Source organism: Thermobia domestica, chromosome 5 (assembly GCF_964235325.1).
Source record: "Thermobia domestica chromosome 5, izTheDome1.hap1.1, whole genome shotgun sequence".
In the NCBI taxonomy this organism is placed as follows: domain Eukaryota; kingdom Metazoa; phylum Arthropoda; class Insecta; order Zygentoma; family Lepismatidae; genus Thermobia; species Thermobia domestica.
Genome location: NC_137458.1, coordinates 74,069,638 through 74,086,433, shown reverse-complemented (window position 1 = coordinate 74,086,433; position 16,796 = coordinate 74,069,638).

Genomic DNA, 16,796 nt, shown 5'->3' with positions numbered 1-16,796 from the left:
TTCTGTTCTGGCGGCGCCCCTAATTGTGTACAAACGAAAATTTCGCCTGCACATTTCTGTACAAACGAAGTACACACGATTGCGACAATTTGTGATTCAACTGGACATGGTGGGAGGGGCTACCACTTAGGCATCCCCGACTTTGTTTTCGTTCTGGCGGCGCCTCTAATTGTGTACAAACGAAAATTTAGCCATCACATTTCTGTAGAAACGATGTAGGAACGATTGCGACAATTTGTGATTGAATTGGACATGGTGGGGGGTATCACTTAGACAGCCCCACTTTGATTTCGTTCTGGCGACGCCCCTAATTGTGTAAAACAAAAATTTCGCCTGCACATTTCTGTACAAACGATGTACAAAACGATTGCGACAATTTGTGATTGAAGTGGACATGGTGGGGGGCTACCATTTGGACAGCCCCCACTTTGGTTTCGTTCTGACTCCGCCCCTAATTGTGTACAAACGAAAATTTCGCCTTCACATTTCTGTAGAAACGATGTACAAATGATTGCGACAATTTGTGCTTGAATAGGACATGTTGTTGGGAGGCTACCATTTAGACAGACCCCACTTTGTTTTCGTTCTGACGGCGCCCTTAATTGTGTACAAACGAAAATTTCGCCTGCACATTTGTGTACAAACGATTGAGACCATTTCCGATTGAGTCTGATAAGGGGGGAAGGCTGTCTAAATGGACGTCTCCTTTTCACCTCTACTGTAATTAAATTCTTCCTCGAGAAAATCTGTAATCAACACTGTCAGTAGCTACGTCCTCGACTAATATACCTTAACAAGTACAGCTTTATTTTCGTATATTTTTCAACAGTTAACCAATTTAAAACTATCGCAAACAAGAATGTGTAGTCAACTTCTTAAATACTTCGCTCGCCGAAACCCGTTCAGCGCGTGCAACAAGCAAAAACAACATGTTTGGCGTCTCACAAATGGAAAAGGGGGAAAAAAGAGAAGGAAAAGCAGCACGGCAGTGCCTTATCGCAGTCAGAGCTGACAACATAGTTTCGGTCGTCACTAACGCGAATAGACCTACTAGCGGTGTACAAGAGTTATACAGTTACAATATACGTCGTGCCACAGTAGCGCTACAGGCGGAATGTGCACGAACTGCAAATGAATATGTTCCCTTACAAGCATCAGTCACTGTTGCACCCTCTTTACATTCTACACATCCTTTTTTCTCCCACTTTTTGACCTTGACAAGCAGAAGTACCAGGCTTTCCGAGTTTACAACCATAAACTGTTTGTGTACAGAGTACGTTTTCAGTTCTTCGAATGACTGTGCGCGCGAAGAACAAGGGTGATGATCGTGCTACCGTATACGGAAGTCAGTAACACCCGGTTGCAATAATAAATGTAAAATACAAATATAGAGCCTTGACAATGCCGTGAGGATGAATATATATATATATATATATATATATATATATATATATATATATATATATATATATATATTAGGAGTATGACTATTTTACTTTTTTTATAGTAATTGATTTCCTGTATCATAAATCTGTGAACTTTTGTGAAATACTTATAAAAAAGGGTTTTATTCTGTTTAGTTTTTTAAAAAGGTCAACCTCATAAAAATTTCTATAATAATATATAAGGAATTTTCTCATTTTTATGCAATGAGCAAGGTTTAGTACTGAAGTTTTCGGAAATCTTCTAAAGATCTCTTCTGCGTTTGGCACTTGCTGGCTGTGAAAATAGTGTTAGAAGATTCCAGTAGACGCCGCTGGCTTCTTTACTTTGGTGCGAGTTATCCAATAACCGGATATCTGAGAACAAAGAGTATGCGGCCTCCAGCTAGAAGGAAATATACAACATCGCTTCGGCATAGTGACTTGCAACGAACAGGAAAGAGTTCTGTTGTACAAACAGTTATTGTGAAACATTGTTTGTGTGTTGTTTTCAGGAACAAAAGAATATATACAACTGAAGGACTGTGTGCAATTCACTGTAATTTTCTGAGTCTGATTGTGATGTGTTGTGGTGTTGAGTTGCACATAACCAAACCATGCAAACTATTCCCCAATAATTTCAACCCCCTAGTACAATTTGTAATCAAAGTGTCTCATAAGAAAAGTGCTTCTATAACAGAAAGAAAAAAGAATGTAATTAAAAGGTAATGTAATTAATTATGAAGAGGCCCAACCTTCAGATGAACCCTCTATAAGGACAAGGAAGCAGTATAACAAAACAAAAACTGCAACAAAATTGGTAACATCTTTTAAGTTATCAACAAGCGAAAAAGCAACCATTTGCCGGCAGTTATCTCAAGATGGAATCGACATTGAGACGCCTTCACACTCTGGTATTTACAAGTCTACTATCAAAGAAGCTGTTAAAGAAGAAATGAAGAAAACATTACATTTAGAAAACTGGGCGTTGCATTTTGATGCTAAACTTATTGATGGCCAAGAATATCAGATACTAGTGTTGAAGAATGAACGAACATGAGTTAATTTAGCAGCGCTAGGTCTACCAAACCGAAAAACCGATACTGTGGTTAAAGGAATATCAGATGTTCTCGAAGAATACAATTTATGAGATAGTATAAAGATTATTATTGCGGACAGTACTAATGTGAACAATGGAAGAAAGAATGGGATTGTTAATCAATTACAAATTCAGTTTGCTCAAAGGAAACTAGAAAAACCACAATTCATTGGTTGTCAACACCTTGTACTTGACAGAGTGCTTCGCGGCGTTGTGATAGATGATGAATTTCTAGGAAACAACACAACGCCCAACATCGAATATATATTTATCCTTGAGCTTGTAAAGAACTGCCAGCAGTTTAGGATTAACTTTGAGACTGGTGAAGAACAAATAACAAAATCATCTGGATGATGTGATGATATGAAATTTCTATTTCATTTAACTGTAAGTTTTCTTAGTATGAAGTTTCAGAAGATACCGACATTGAGTAATGCATGATGGAATTCTAGAGCAATAGCTCTTCAGGCATTTATTCTTCTACCAGAGAGAAAAGACTCTCTACTCGAATTTTGTAGATTCACCTCTTACAAATGGGTAGACCATTGGTTTACTTACCAACTCTACAGTCCGGGTGATTATCAGAAGTTATGTAGCAGCTTCCGGCTTCATGAAAAAGCATTAAAGCGCAAGAAAACTTTTCGGAATCAAGAGCAATCGAGACGAAGAATTCCCAGAACAAATCAATGTGCAAAACGAGCTATCAAGTGTCTTCAAGATCTTAATGACGTCTGTAAAATGAAGGATAAGCTTAAGCTTAGATTTGTTTTGTCTACCAAAATATATAATTGTTCATTATGCTATAATAATGCTATTCGCTCTTGATATGTAAGATTGTAATTTTCAGTTTATTTATATATTTTGTTATGCAATAACAATAAATAATACATATAAAATAAACAATCCATATACAATAAAACAAATAATGCAGAATGAATAATATATATCATAAACAATACCATACAAATACAAAATAACTCTAAACTACATATACACAATGCTCCCTCGCGGGGGAACGGTTAGCACGCTCGCTTCTGGTGCGCGTGGTCCCGGGTTCGATTCATGGTGAGCGCATAGTGGTTCCGACCCCACGTTAAACTGAAGGTCCTGTTTTCAGGACGTCATCATCCAAACGAAGACAATGGAAAACCACCATCATTTCATCTTGGCCAGCGATCTCCGGGTCAAGGATCTGCCTAAGGGAAGAACACCAAATCACCATCATCACAATATATGGGTATATTGTGAAATCGTTTCTCAGTGGGTTTGGTGTGACCTTTTTCGACAACAAAATCGAATTATTACGTTCTTCGTTAGTTATGAACAAATGTTCATCGTTGTTTGCCACAGGAACATAGGGTTACAAAAAAGTAATAACTCTTATATATATATATATATATATATATATATATATATATATATATATATATATATATATATATATATATATATTTACATCTGCTTATGATTATGACATCAAATATGATCCGAAGCTTTCTGGCATCCAGTGGAAAGCTTGGAGTATATTAATATTTGTTTGCATATATTGTTATTGTAGACTGTTCCCATAATGACCATCGACTTCGATTTTATAAAACTTGAAAGAGAAATTTAACTTTTTATTCCCTGGTCAATTTGAAGGCATTTTATTACACTGTCATTAGGAAACCCATTTACATCACCTTACGAATCAATCATTATGGAAGAATTGCATGTGTATGTTGCAGCAGTGGTACCAATCTTTGAAAGTTTCATTTACAACTATTCTTTTTTCTTTTTTAATTGATGTTCTGAGTAATTGCGCGTTGTGTGTAAATGTACAATAAGATTCTGTCTCTCTCTCTCTCTGTCTCTCTCTCTGTTTCCAGCAACCGGCATAGGCATATGGGAACTACCAGATATACTTTCGTGTGTTCAAAGTTAGTGTGTGTGTGTGTGGCAGGGTCGCGGGTATGAAGTATTTATTACGATCACTTAGTGGTACTTGCCGTAACATTCCGCACGATAACTTCTGAACAAATGCAAATTTTTTAATTCTGTTTTTTGAAATAGATAAATAGAGTAATTATCGCGAGGGAGTTCGTTAACGGAGATGATTTAGTCAACCGAAAGTGGTGCAAATGAGCCATTTCTGGTTTCAACGTTGATCACTGTAGAGCACATACTGTAATAGATAGCGACAAACTGTTTTCGGCAGTCGATTAAACGTTTCAAGGACAACTCCCATATGCATTCGTAACACAATAGTAAAACCGGAAGTGGTATAAATGAGTCATTTCCAGTTTTATTGTTGATCACTATAGAGTAAAAACGGTAAAAGATAGCAGGAAACAATTTTCGGTAATCGATAAAGCGTGTCAAGCGTAACTTTCATCTTCATCATTAACATCCTATTCAAACCGAAAGCAGTAGAAATTAACTATAATTTCCGCCTAGCAGCTATCGTGGTCTATTATTATTATTATTATTATTATTATTATTATTATTATTATTATTATTATTATTATTATTATTATTATTATTATCGCGTCTATGTTCTGTTATTCTTTTAACAGTAAGAGGAAAGGTTCATTTTTTCTACAGTCTCACTTTATCTATAATGCTAATTCGGTATTATGCTTAATGTTTAGTTAACTCAAAAAAAAGCGGATCTAGTTGTGTGAATTCTGCATTTCATGTTAACCTTCGGTGATCATTTAGTACTGTTCGGCGAGGTTATTTAACAGAAGTACAATGTTCTTATAGAGTATTCGTTGTAGTGTTATAAAGTAGGAAATGATACAAGAAGCTGTGTTTTCTAAATTAAGGTTTTGGGATCCTCTAGGGCAATTGTTCCAACATTTTTAACAAGCGCCGACATTCTTAAACCCTACATACTTCACGCCTACATCATTCGCTATGTCTTTGACCGTTTCTGCAATTTTAGTTGCAGCATTGTATTCACAAATCATCAGTAATAGCAAAAAAAATAATAACAATAATAATAACCTATACTGTATATAAGACAAAATAAGTAAGTTACTCATTATCGACCAAGCCATTATTTTGTAATTAGCAAGAATACTCTTTTTGACGAAAGCAAGGGATAAGGAAGGATTTTTGGAAATATGTATCCTTAGCGGCGTAAATAGGATAGTGTATCTTGCTAACCCCTGAGGTAAGGAAGATGAAACTATGCATATAAACTAACCATTAAAAATAACTGAACATGTTTCTCACAGTTTCTGAAAATTCCGCACCTAAACAAGAAAAGAGAAATTCGTATAACATTAATTTTTCAACTGTATATTATTTCATTTATTTTTTAGAAAATGAAAAATGTCATCATCATAGGTATTCTGCCTTTATTGGCAGGTCACTTGCCGCAGCGGAGAAGCTTCCATTCTCCACGGTCCTCCGCTAACCTCTTCGTCTTCGCGTATGATCCTTCCGTTTTTATATAATCCATTAATGGTAGTTTCCTTCGCCCCCTCCCTCTCTTTCCCGCCACCATACCTTCTAGGACGTCACTCATGATACAATCTCTTCTTAGGCAATGTCCCAACCAGTTTGTCTTCTTCTTCCTAATAATATCTAAAAGTGTTATTTTCTCACCAACTATTTCTAACACTCTCTCATTCGTTTTCAGCTTGACCCAACAAATTCTTTCCATTCTTCTCCACACCCACATTTCGAAGGCTTCCAGTCGATTTTCATCACCTCTACGTAATGTCCATGTTTCCGCCCCATACAGTACAACACTCCACACGAAGCATTTTATGAGTCTTTTTCTCAACTCTTTATTCAAGGTCCAAAAAAAACAGACTTTTCTTCCTCCTAAAGGCTTCTTTCGTCATTCCTATCCTTGCTTTTATTTCAAGTTCACACTTCATGTTATTACTAAGGATACTACCCACATATCGAAAACTATTCACTTGTTCTATTTTCTTCCCTCCTACTTTTATATTTGACACAGACCCCTTCGTTCCAATCACCATGGCTTTTGTCTTTCTAACATTTATTTTCATCCCATATTCTTCAAAGCCCTTTCTCATTTTTTCTAACATTTTATTGATTTTCTTTTCAGATTCTGCAACAAGCGCCATATCGTCTGCAAATCTTATGCATTTAATCGTTATACCTCCTACCGAAATGCCATAATCATCATGTAAAATCTTTTTCACTATCTCTTCTAGATAGACATTAAATAGTGTTGGCGAGAGGCAGCATCCTTGTCAACCTCCCCTTCCATTTGCACTCTCTTCCGTCAGTTCTTCCCCTATCCTAACACTTACTTGCTGGTTCATGTATAAGTTTCTTATTAGTCTTCTATCTTTCCATTCCAACCCTATCTTCGTTAGAACTCCCAACAACAATTCCCAATTCACGAGGTCGAAAGCCTTTTCTAGATCAATAAATATAGCATATGCCTCTTTCCCTTTTTCTATAAATCTTTCACCGATCGCCCTTAATAATCTAATTGTCTCTCTTGTGCCCTTGCCTCTTCTGAACCCGAACTGCTCTTCCTCAACTTCTTTATTTGTTCTTTTATATAACCTTCTGTTCAGTATTCGGAGCAGAATTTTAGCTGCATGAGATATGAGACTAATAGTTCTATAATCCTCACATCTCTTCGGGTTCGATTTCTTAGCCATCGGTACCATGATCGTTTTCAGAAAGTCTTTTGGCCATTCTTCTGTTTCATATATTTCATTGCATAATCAGAATAATTCTTTCTTTCCCTTGTCTCCTATATTTTTAATGAATTCGATTGGTATGTTATCTATTCCGGTTTCCTTTCCATTTCTTATCTCGGATATAGCCTTTTCAAACTCATCCCTAAGAATACTAAATCCTTTATCATCCTCGCCTACTTCATTTTCTACTTCAATATTTAGGCTACACGGTCTATCCCTACTCTCATATAAGTCTTCAACGTATTCTTTCCACCTTCCTATGACCTCATTTCACTCGCTGACTACCTTCCCATTCTTATTTTCTACTGCCACCATAATACCCTCTTGATAAATGTAAGAATTCTTTATATTGGAGACGTGAAATTTCAAAAATTAAACTCAATTAGAAACGAACCAATACATGTTTAGGTTTTCCGAAAATTCTGTCCTAAGATGAGAATGGAGAATAGTGTTTACCTATTAAATTTTCTGCATTTGCTTACGTTTGAGGTGTGAAATTTGGCTTTGATTTCTTAACTATAAATAATTGAACGTATGTTTCCGGAAATTCCCCTCTTAAAGATGGAGAAAAGACACGATTTCTATAATATTAAAATATACCATTATTTATTCAGAAAATGTCATGAAATGTGAAATTCGCTTAAATTCGTAATGTGGAATTTCGTAAACCAACTCTGAACTAAAAAGAATGGAATACGTATTTCAGAGTTTTTGAAATTCTCCTTTTAAGCAGAAGGAGGGAGGAATGAATTTACTTATTTCTCGACATTCAAATCGGCGTTTGCTGTCTCATCATCATAGAATGTTCGAGGAGAATTACTGAACATATTTAGAGCATGGTTTCATCATATCACTTTCACTGAAATATTTTATCCTAAGGGAAGGGGTCAAGGTCTAAAATATTTGCTAAAAATACAGTATCTTTCAAATCTCTCATGTATGAAGATGAGATATAATATAAAAATCAAGTAGACACACAACCCAGCGTTCTAGGAAATTCCACTTCCGTCTCATCTCATGAAAAATGATTGAGAATTTTGAACATAGTTAGCACTTGGCTGAAGCCATTTATTTACCATGTCAGTTAAATATCTTAAATATTAAATATCTTCCAAGCCAAGGAGATGAATCTAGGTATATAACTTTTTACTTAACGAGGTCATCATGTGGACATGCCCCAGCGTTTTCGAAAATTCTGCTTCCAAAAGAGGTTACAGTGTGGCAAAGTGTTTGAAACGTCCGAAATGAATTTTTAAACATATTTAGCACGTGGGACATTTCTATTTTATCAACTCACTTCGAAATAAAAGAATCGTAAAAGCAAAAGAGAATTTAGATTTCTTGCAAAGAATAAATACTGCATCGTATGAAACACATATTTGAACATGTTCGAGTTAGGAGTTTTATTTCACTTTTGTTCAAATAAGTTACGTAATGGGGAAAGAGTGATCAAATATAACTTTCAAATATTTCCCATAAACCTATTCTACCCGTACCAGTAGCGTAGCGTGGTATTCCGAAATGGAGATGCCAAAGTTAGTCACTTGTGCGATACAATACTACTAAAATCAGCATTACATACCTATACCGATGGGAAATATAGGGTTATTAAAAAAATTAGGAGGGAGGCCCCCTAATTGGTGGCCTAGTGGGATATACAGAAGCAAATGCGTCGATTACGTTAGAAGCCAATAAGCAATTGTCTCAGCTCCTTCTTACCACTACCATGTGACAAGAAAACTCGGCCCCGCTGTTGTATGAACATTGTTTCCAGTATAGTTCCCTCTATTTCTTTCTCGTGGGCAGCTTCTTTCTCCGCATACCATACTTCAACCTCGTTCTTTAAAAAGCCGCCCCTAGAAATTTGTCATCTTGAGTCCGGAACTCAGACGCCCATTCGTGAATATGGACCTGAGTGTATACGTATATCATTTGAAGATGCAAATAGAAAGAACTTAAACCAACTCATGGGGTCTGGTTCTGTGTATGTATTTCGTTGTCAGATATCCAGTTACTGAAGGCAGGGGCGCAAATCTGTCTTCAAGATTTGGGGAACGGGTAAGACCGTTCCTATTTTTTTTTAAAGCGATGTTCAAAATATTTATGAAGTTGAAAACGATGCTGTGGAAGATCAGAGGACCAGAGTTGTCTTCAACCTTGGGACGAGTGCAGATTTGAAGCTTATTCCGGGGGAAGGGGAGATGAGATTCATATTACGGTAGATGAATCTGATTTCTGAGGTGAATCTGTTGTATTTTATATACCAGGGGATGTAGATGAAATTGCGATACGTATCAGTACCGTGAACACATTCTGAAATTTAAATACATACATATTTATAATTGATATGTTTCTATTTACGCATCCACAATGACCCACATTAAAATTTTAGGACTCTTGTTTTGTAATAATATAAATAGTGACTTCCCCAAAACTATGAAAGAAAATCAATTATGTATGGCGCAACAATATTCTTATTTGAGTAAAATTATGATGATCACAATAGCATTATAGGAATCGTAACAGGAATTAAACAAATAACTGCAAATAGACTAAAAATAATTAATGATTATGTAATATTAAAGAATACGATTCTTTTTTAAAAATAAAACAAGTAAAGGAACATCAATTTCATCTTGTTTCCTTTGTAGCAGTTGGATACAAATCATCACAATTTCCAATCGGATAGTTGGGGGGGGACAGTCCCCCTGCTCCAAGATTGGAGGGGACTTGTCCTCCTCATCTCCCCGAGATACGTGCCAGTGACTGAAGGTCCCAAGCAATCCTTACGAGCGGCAAGGAGTACTGGCTTTCTTGGTCTACCAGATCGGAGACCGTGATTCTATAGAATGCTTTATATTTATGTTTGTGTCTGTGAGCTCCCTCAAAGAGTTTCTCGCCACGCCACTGGACATACTATGTATTTATGATGAAGATTAATAATTTGCCTTTAATTACGATTACAATTACGATGCATTTAATTACGATTAAAGCATAACTATTTTTATACTATTATTTACATAACCGGCATGATACAAAAAGACATTGAATTAACCACTTTTGTTTTGTTCTATCTCCTTGATGTTAGCGCTCGTATGTTCTGTACAGAAACTATAACTTAGTTCAAGATATATAGAGTTGGAAATACTTGCATACGCCAGCGCATATCTAAAGCAAAATGTAGAGTTGCAAGGGATGAAGAGAGTAGTAGTAGGGCATGCGCATTCGACAGAAAGCAGACGAAAACCACGTTGCTTGCTCTAGGCCTGGATGCCCAAGGAACATAGCATACGACAAGAGGAAAGAGAGAAAATGTGCATCTGAGTGATGCGCATGCGTAGGTTCCACTTGTCAAGTAAGGCGAGAGAGGTCATCCAGAAGATTGCAGTGGAAATAATTGTATTAATGTAATTACAAACAAACAATTTATATACAATGAAATACGTATTTTTTCTTATTAACAGGGGATGCCGGGCGTACCGGCGTTCCCTTACGCTCGTACGAAGAACGGGCTTGCATATAATAATAGTAAATAATAATAGCCATACTCTCACAAATTTATAATTATTTCCAGCAAGATTCCTGCACAGCATTGTAGTGGAGTGGAATATTATATTTTACCAGTTTTGTCAATGAAACCACAGTTCTTACAGAATAGTTATTTCGTGACTAAACATTTAATTTAATGTTTGTTACAACATTCGTAATATTTGTAATTTTAAATTTAGTTCTGTCAGAGACTCGCACCCTTAGATTAGGAGCTACTGCTCTAGGGACTGCCTAGAATCTTTGAATTTACACCTACATAGTATTTGTGACGTGGGGTACCACTAAGAAAAATTTTTGAAAATTCACGAAAAGAGGAGGAATTGGGGTGAGAGTTATTTTAATATGATACCCTTATCTCCGAAACGTATAGGACTGGGAACTTTGATTTGGATTTCCAATTTAAAATAATTTAACACGTGTTTCAGCATTTCTTTTATCTCTTAGTAATAAAGGGGAAGGAAAAGATGAGAATATGAATTACTACTCATATAATAGCATGTCGGTATCTCAGAATCTCTGAAAGTTACAAACATGAAATTTGGCTCTAGGACTTCTTATTTAAAACAAAATCTCTTAAAGACAGTAAACAGGACCATCCAATATTTTTCAATTAAAATTGAAACCAGAAGTTGCAGTATCTACCACTTACTTTTACAGACTGGTGATTAGAGTAGAGATGGAATATATTCTAGGGACGCTTAATCGAATACAAAAACCGTGCCTATCTATTGCCGTTTGTCATATCAGTCTTGTTCAAGAAAACTTTGCCACTCATCTCCCTTTGAAAAGGCCTGTGGTCTTACCTATAGTTAGAATTAAATCAAATAAATGTGAATTTTGTTTGGTCGATTGAGAAGTTTATTTAGAGCCACAGCATTATAATTTCCTTTTGCGGTTGCAAGAATATCATCTTTCATAGCAGGGTGAGTGGTCAAGATTTCTTGAACAAGACTGTACACCGATGAACGTTAAAACCGGAAGTGGTTGATTTCTAATAATTACGTTTGATTACAGGGTAAGAGTAGAGATGGTACCTATTTTAAGAACGCTAACTCATTAGAAAAAAACTCATCTCGCTGTCTCTTATAGGTCATGTTCTATGTATATTACATTGAACCTGGAAGTCATACTGGATTACCAGGGTGTCTATCGGTTACGAAAAGGATTAAAGAAAGTCACGAAATCAGAAAATGGTCATGAAAGTCAAGGAATTTTACTTTTGGGTCACGATTCATTATATCTGTACAAATATAAGTACATACTTGTAAATGTTGTTCTATGAAATGTCAAAATTCACCTCCAAAAACGCATATGTTTTTAGACGCTACCAAATCACAAGTAAACACGCTTCTATCACGTGCGTGAAAATTGGCCCAAGTCGCACTAAAATTCGCTTTTGAGAATGTTACTAAATGTAATGGTTTGTTAAAGAAAAGATCATGAAATTTCATTTTGGAATTTTAGTAGACACCCTGTCATTTCTGATTTTATTAGAGTGTTATGGAAAGACAAAATGTATTATTGGTATGCTCCGTCGATTGTCGAAAACAGCTTCTCGTTATCTATTACAGCTTTTGCTCCACAGTAATGAAAAATAAACCGAAAATTGTTGATTTCTAAAGCTTATAGTTTTATCAAAGTGTTAAGGATAGAAATGAAAGGTGTTCTTGGAATCTTTTAGTCGATTTCCCAAAACTGCTTCTCGCTATATATTACCGTTTTCCCCCATTCAATGTTAAAGCGGGAACTTGTTTATTTCTGCCACTTTCTATTTCAATACAGTATTAGGGATGGAGTTGAAAGGTATTCTTGGGATGCTAAATCGACTGCCGGAAACCGTTTCTTGCTAATTATTAGCCTTTTTGGTTTACAGGATCAACGTTAAAAGCAAAAACGGTTGATTTCTACCACTCCTGGTTTCTGATCCACAACCTCCTGGTTTATGATCCTCTACTAACGAACGCTTTCGAGATAATTACTTTAGCTATCAATTGCAAAAAACAGAAGTCAAATTCAGTTTCGTTCAAGAGTTTCGTGCGGAGTAACGGACGGGATGGAACAAAGTACTAACTGTACAATATTATTATAAATCTTAATCTATAATCCGAATAATTAGATACATATTTCAGCGTTTTTGATTGTGATCTAGAAGGGAAGAAAAGAGTTTGGAAGAGAATAGAGGTGGATATTACAATTATTATTATACTAAGATGTTTATATCTCGGGATCCCGTAAAGTTGAAAACATGAAACGTGGTATTTGAACTGAAATTGGTATGCTTCCTGATATATAAAGTGTAAGGCCATAGGCCGAACAAACACGGTGGCCTGGGAGCAAAGCCCCCATGTATTTCAATTGAAATTCAGTATACTTGCAGGTATGTGAGGTGCGCGGCCGTAAGCCTAGCAAACACTGATGATTGCAGGTTTGAGATGCAAAGCGTTAGACCGAACAAATTTTGCGAGTCTGAGGGCAAAGCCTTCAGCAAGACGAAGGCTCGTATTGAATAAACTCTGATGAAGACACTAAGGAGGCTCAAACAATATTTTCTTAATTAATAATGAAATAGGAAGTGATAGTAGATTTATACCACTCGCGGTGTTAGTAGAGGGATTGGATTGGTGACACAATTATATTGTTGGGGTGCTTAATTGATTGCAGAAAACTGCGTCTTGCTACCTACTTCCGTATAGAGGTTGATATCTAACAGTTTCAGTTTTAGTAGAGGGTAAAGGATGAAGATGAAGTGTATTCTTAGTCGATTGTAGAAGAGCGGGTTACGGTTTCTGCTCTGCAGTGATCAACGTTAAAACCGGAAAGGGTTGATGTCTACCACCTCCGGTTTTAGTATAGGGTTAAGGATGGAGATGAGAACGGATGGTTAATCGATTATGGAAAACAGCGTTTTGTTATATGTTACAGTTTTTTTTCCATAGGAATCAACGTTAAAAGCAGGAAATAGTTAATCGCTACCACTTCCTGTTTTAGTTGTAGGTTATGAACAGAGACAATATGCACTCTTAGGACGCTTAATCGATTTTCAGAAACAGCTTCTAGTTTTCTACTAACGTCTTTTGCCCTACAGTGATCAATCTTAAACCAGAAGTCGTTGATTTCTGCCGCTTCCAGATCAAGAGTCACCTCCACTAATTTTAAAACATTTTTTCCTACATAATTATGTAACACTTGGTTTAATTCCAACTAAACTTGATATGTCTTACAATCTGGAAAGAAATACGCGGGAGGGAATGGAACCCCTAGCATCCCAAGGAGTGGGGATGAGAGAGATGACATTTTAAAATAATTGTAATGATCGATATTCGTGTTGAATCCATAGTTTTAGGGTGAATCACTGATATGGATAATGACTGTTTCCACTCCGTTCAAGTTCATCCCTGAAGAATCGGGAAGAGTGACATCTTAAAAGTAATAGAAAATGACGAATATTAAAGGCGAATCCATAGTTCCCATTAGTGCTAAGACGAATAGTGGTACTTTTGATGCAATTTAAAAAGAAGTTAGAATGCAACTTTTGAATTTAATGAATGTAAACTTATGCATTAATCGAAACTAGAGTATTTGCCATCCAATGTTGTAGGTGTGACTGTAGAGTTTTTTATTATTGTTATTTTTAAAGTATACTTTTAAATAGCACCACGACATGGGAAAGAAAGAGATTGAGAAATTTCTGGTCTTTTCAACATATTCTTAAACGTTTATAAAGATTTTGTTAAGATTTCCTTATAATTTTAATTTATGTTTGTTTCTTATATTGCAAGTACATACAACTTGTAAGATGTCAATACAACTTAATTTTGAAGATACTAAAAAATGGTGATGCCATTTTAGGTGTTCTAGTAGCTAGCACGCGCGCCTTTCGTGCACGTAGTTGCACGTTCGATTCCCAGTGGGAATCTCTTACAAAATTTGGACGATTACTGTGTTTGAGTTTCATCATAATCTTTGAGTCTACGTCTCATATAATCTCGATCCAGAAATGGAATCCTAAACTTAAAGAATTAACTAACTTGAAACCGATGAGAGTTCAAAACTCAAGGTTGCGGCAGAAAACTAGCACAAAACTTTGGAATAGAAAAAGTATCAAGTATCCAGTTGGAGGGGGAGGGAAAGGATGGGAACACGGGCATAAGACCATAAAACACATTATTGAAATGGCAGTCAGTAATGATTACAGAGGTGGCTCTTCAGCCTAGAGCTTCGAAATTCCCTCTAGGGCATTTCCCGAGTTAGTTACCTGAGTTACCAGAATTTTTACAGTACAATATTCACGCATCGTCTATTCAATCCCCCCGCACTGGAAAATCTGATTGAACATTGTCTCCTATCATGCTAAATATGAATTACATGTATTTTTGCAGTACTGCTTTTCACCTATAGTGTAATTAAATTCTTCCACGAGAAAATCTGTAATCAACATTCAGGCACGTAGCCAGGGGGGTTTCGGGGGATCAGGACCCCCTTCGAGACCAGAAATGAAAAAAATAAGAGAGGATAAAACAAAATGAAATGACAAAAAGAAGGATCAACGTTAAAAATTAAAAAGGAAACTACAGGAAGCTTTTACTTACTGTTTCTTATGAGGAGATTTGTATTACTTGCAATATGGTGGCGAGGTAAGCGAAGTATTCTGGAAGAGTCAGAGAATTTGAAAAATCAAGAGAAGTTATGGAATTCTCAGAATTCCTGCTACTAGTTGGGGAGATTTCAAGCTTTCGAAAACGTAAGTGCCGTTGTGTAACAGCGTGGACATTTTCAATCAGAACTTTTCGTCATCGCATCCTTGCAGTATCAAATATGTCATTTCAAGGACAATTTTCTGTTGCTCCTTTAACATGTCATTTGGAACCGACAGTAGTTGACGGAATAATAAAAACAAAAAAAAAATATGTTGGAAGAAAATTCTGTTAGCATTTGATTCAACAGAGAAAGGAACGCATATATTGTAAAAGTAGTTAAATATACACATGCTTCGCACAGGGGCTATATTTGGAAGTCAACGCCTGTGGGAGTATCACCATTGATCTCAGGGACCGCGAAAACTATGGATTTGACACTAATATCGGTCATTTTGAATTACTTTTATATGTCTTGGTATCTCACCCCCCTCCGGTGACCCCCGACCCTGAGCCGAATAGCGTGAATTTGGAAATTAATGCGACTGGAGTTTCACCATTGATTTTAGCGACCGCGAAAATAAGAATTCGATACTAATAGCTCAAGTGGTAGAGCATTGGCTTCGCATTCGGGAGGTCGTGGCTTCGAATCCCGCTGCCTACCATCCTGACTGAAGTTTTCCAGGGTTTCCCTCAGTCCTACCAGGCAAATGCAGGGATGGCACCTAGTAAACTGGCCCTGGGCGATACCTTCCCAAATCCTTTAAATTGTTAATGTTGTTGGATATTCAATGCAAAATGGCCTCTCAGCTGTATCTGGTGATTGTTAAATAAATAAATAGTAAAATATCAGTCATTTTCTACTACCTTTACATGTCCCGGTAAACGCCCCCCTAAGACCCCTGGTTCGAATTTCGATAAAAACGTTTACTCTGGTCTGGAGCCTTGACCAAGGTATTCGTGACTAAAATTTGGTAACGCTCGGTCAATTAGTCTGGTTCCCAAGCCGGTTCCGGTAAAAAAAACCCTGAGACTCCACTGCTTCGAAATTTGAAAAAATCGCTGCGTCTTGATCTGGGGCCTGGGTCAAGGTACCCCTGACCAAAATTTGGTAACTCTCGGTCCACTCGTCTGGTCCCCAGGCCGCACACAGACAAACAGAGACAAACACACAAACAAACTCTTTATTTTATTTATATCAAAAGATAGTTTACAAGACAGTATTCAGTATGTACTTTCTATAATAATTGAGGTCATAACGAAAGGAAAATTGTTATATTTGAGTAAAGAGGAGAAGAACGTAAATATTGCAAAATCTTTTCCAATACTTTTTTTTATTATTTTGCTCGAAATATCTTCATAGTTTGTTATTAAAATACTTGCCAACATATCCTCATTTTATTGTCCTAACAAACCA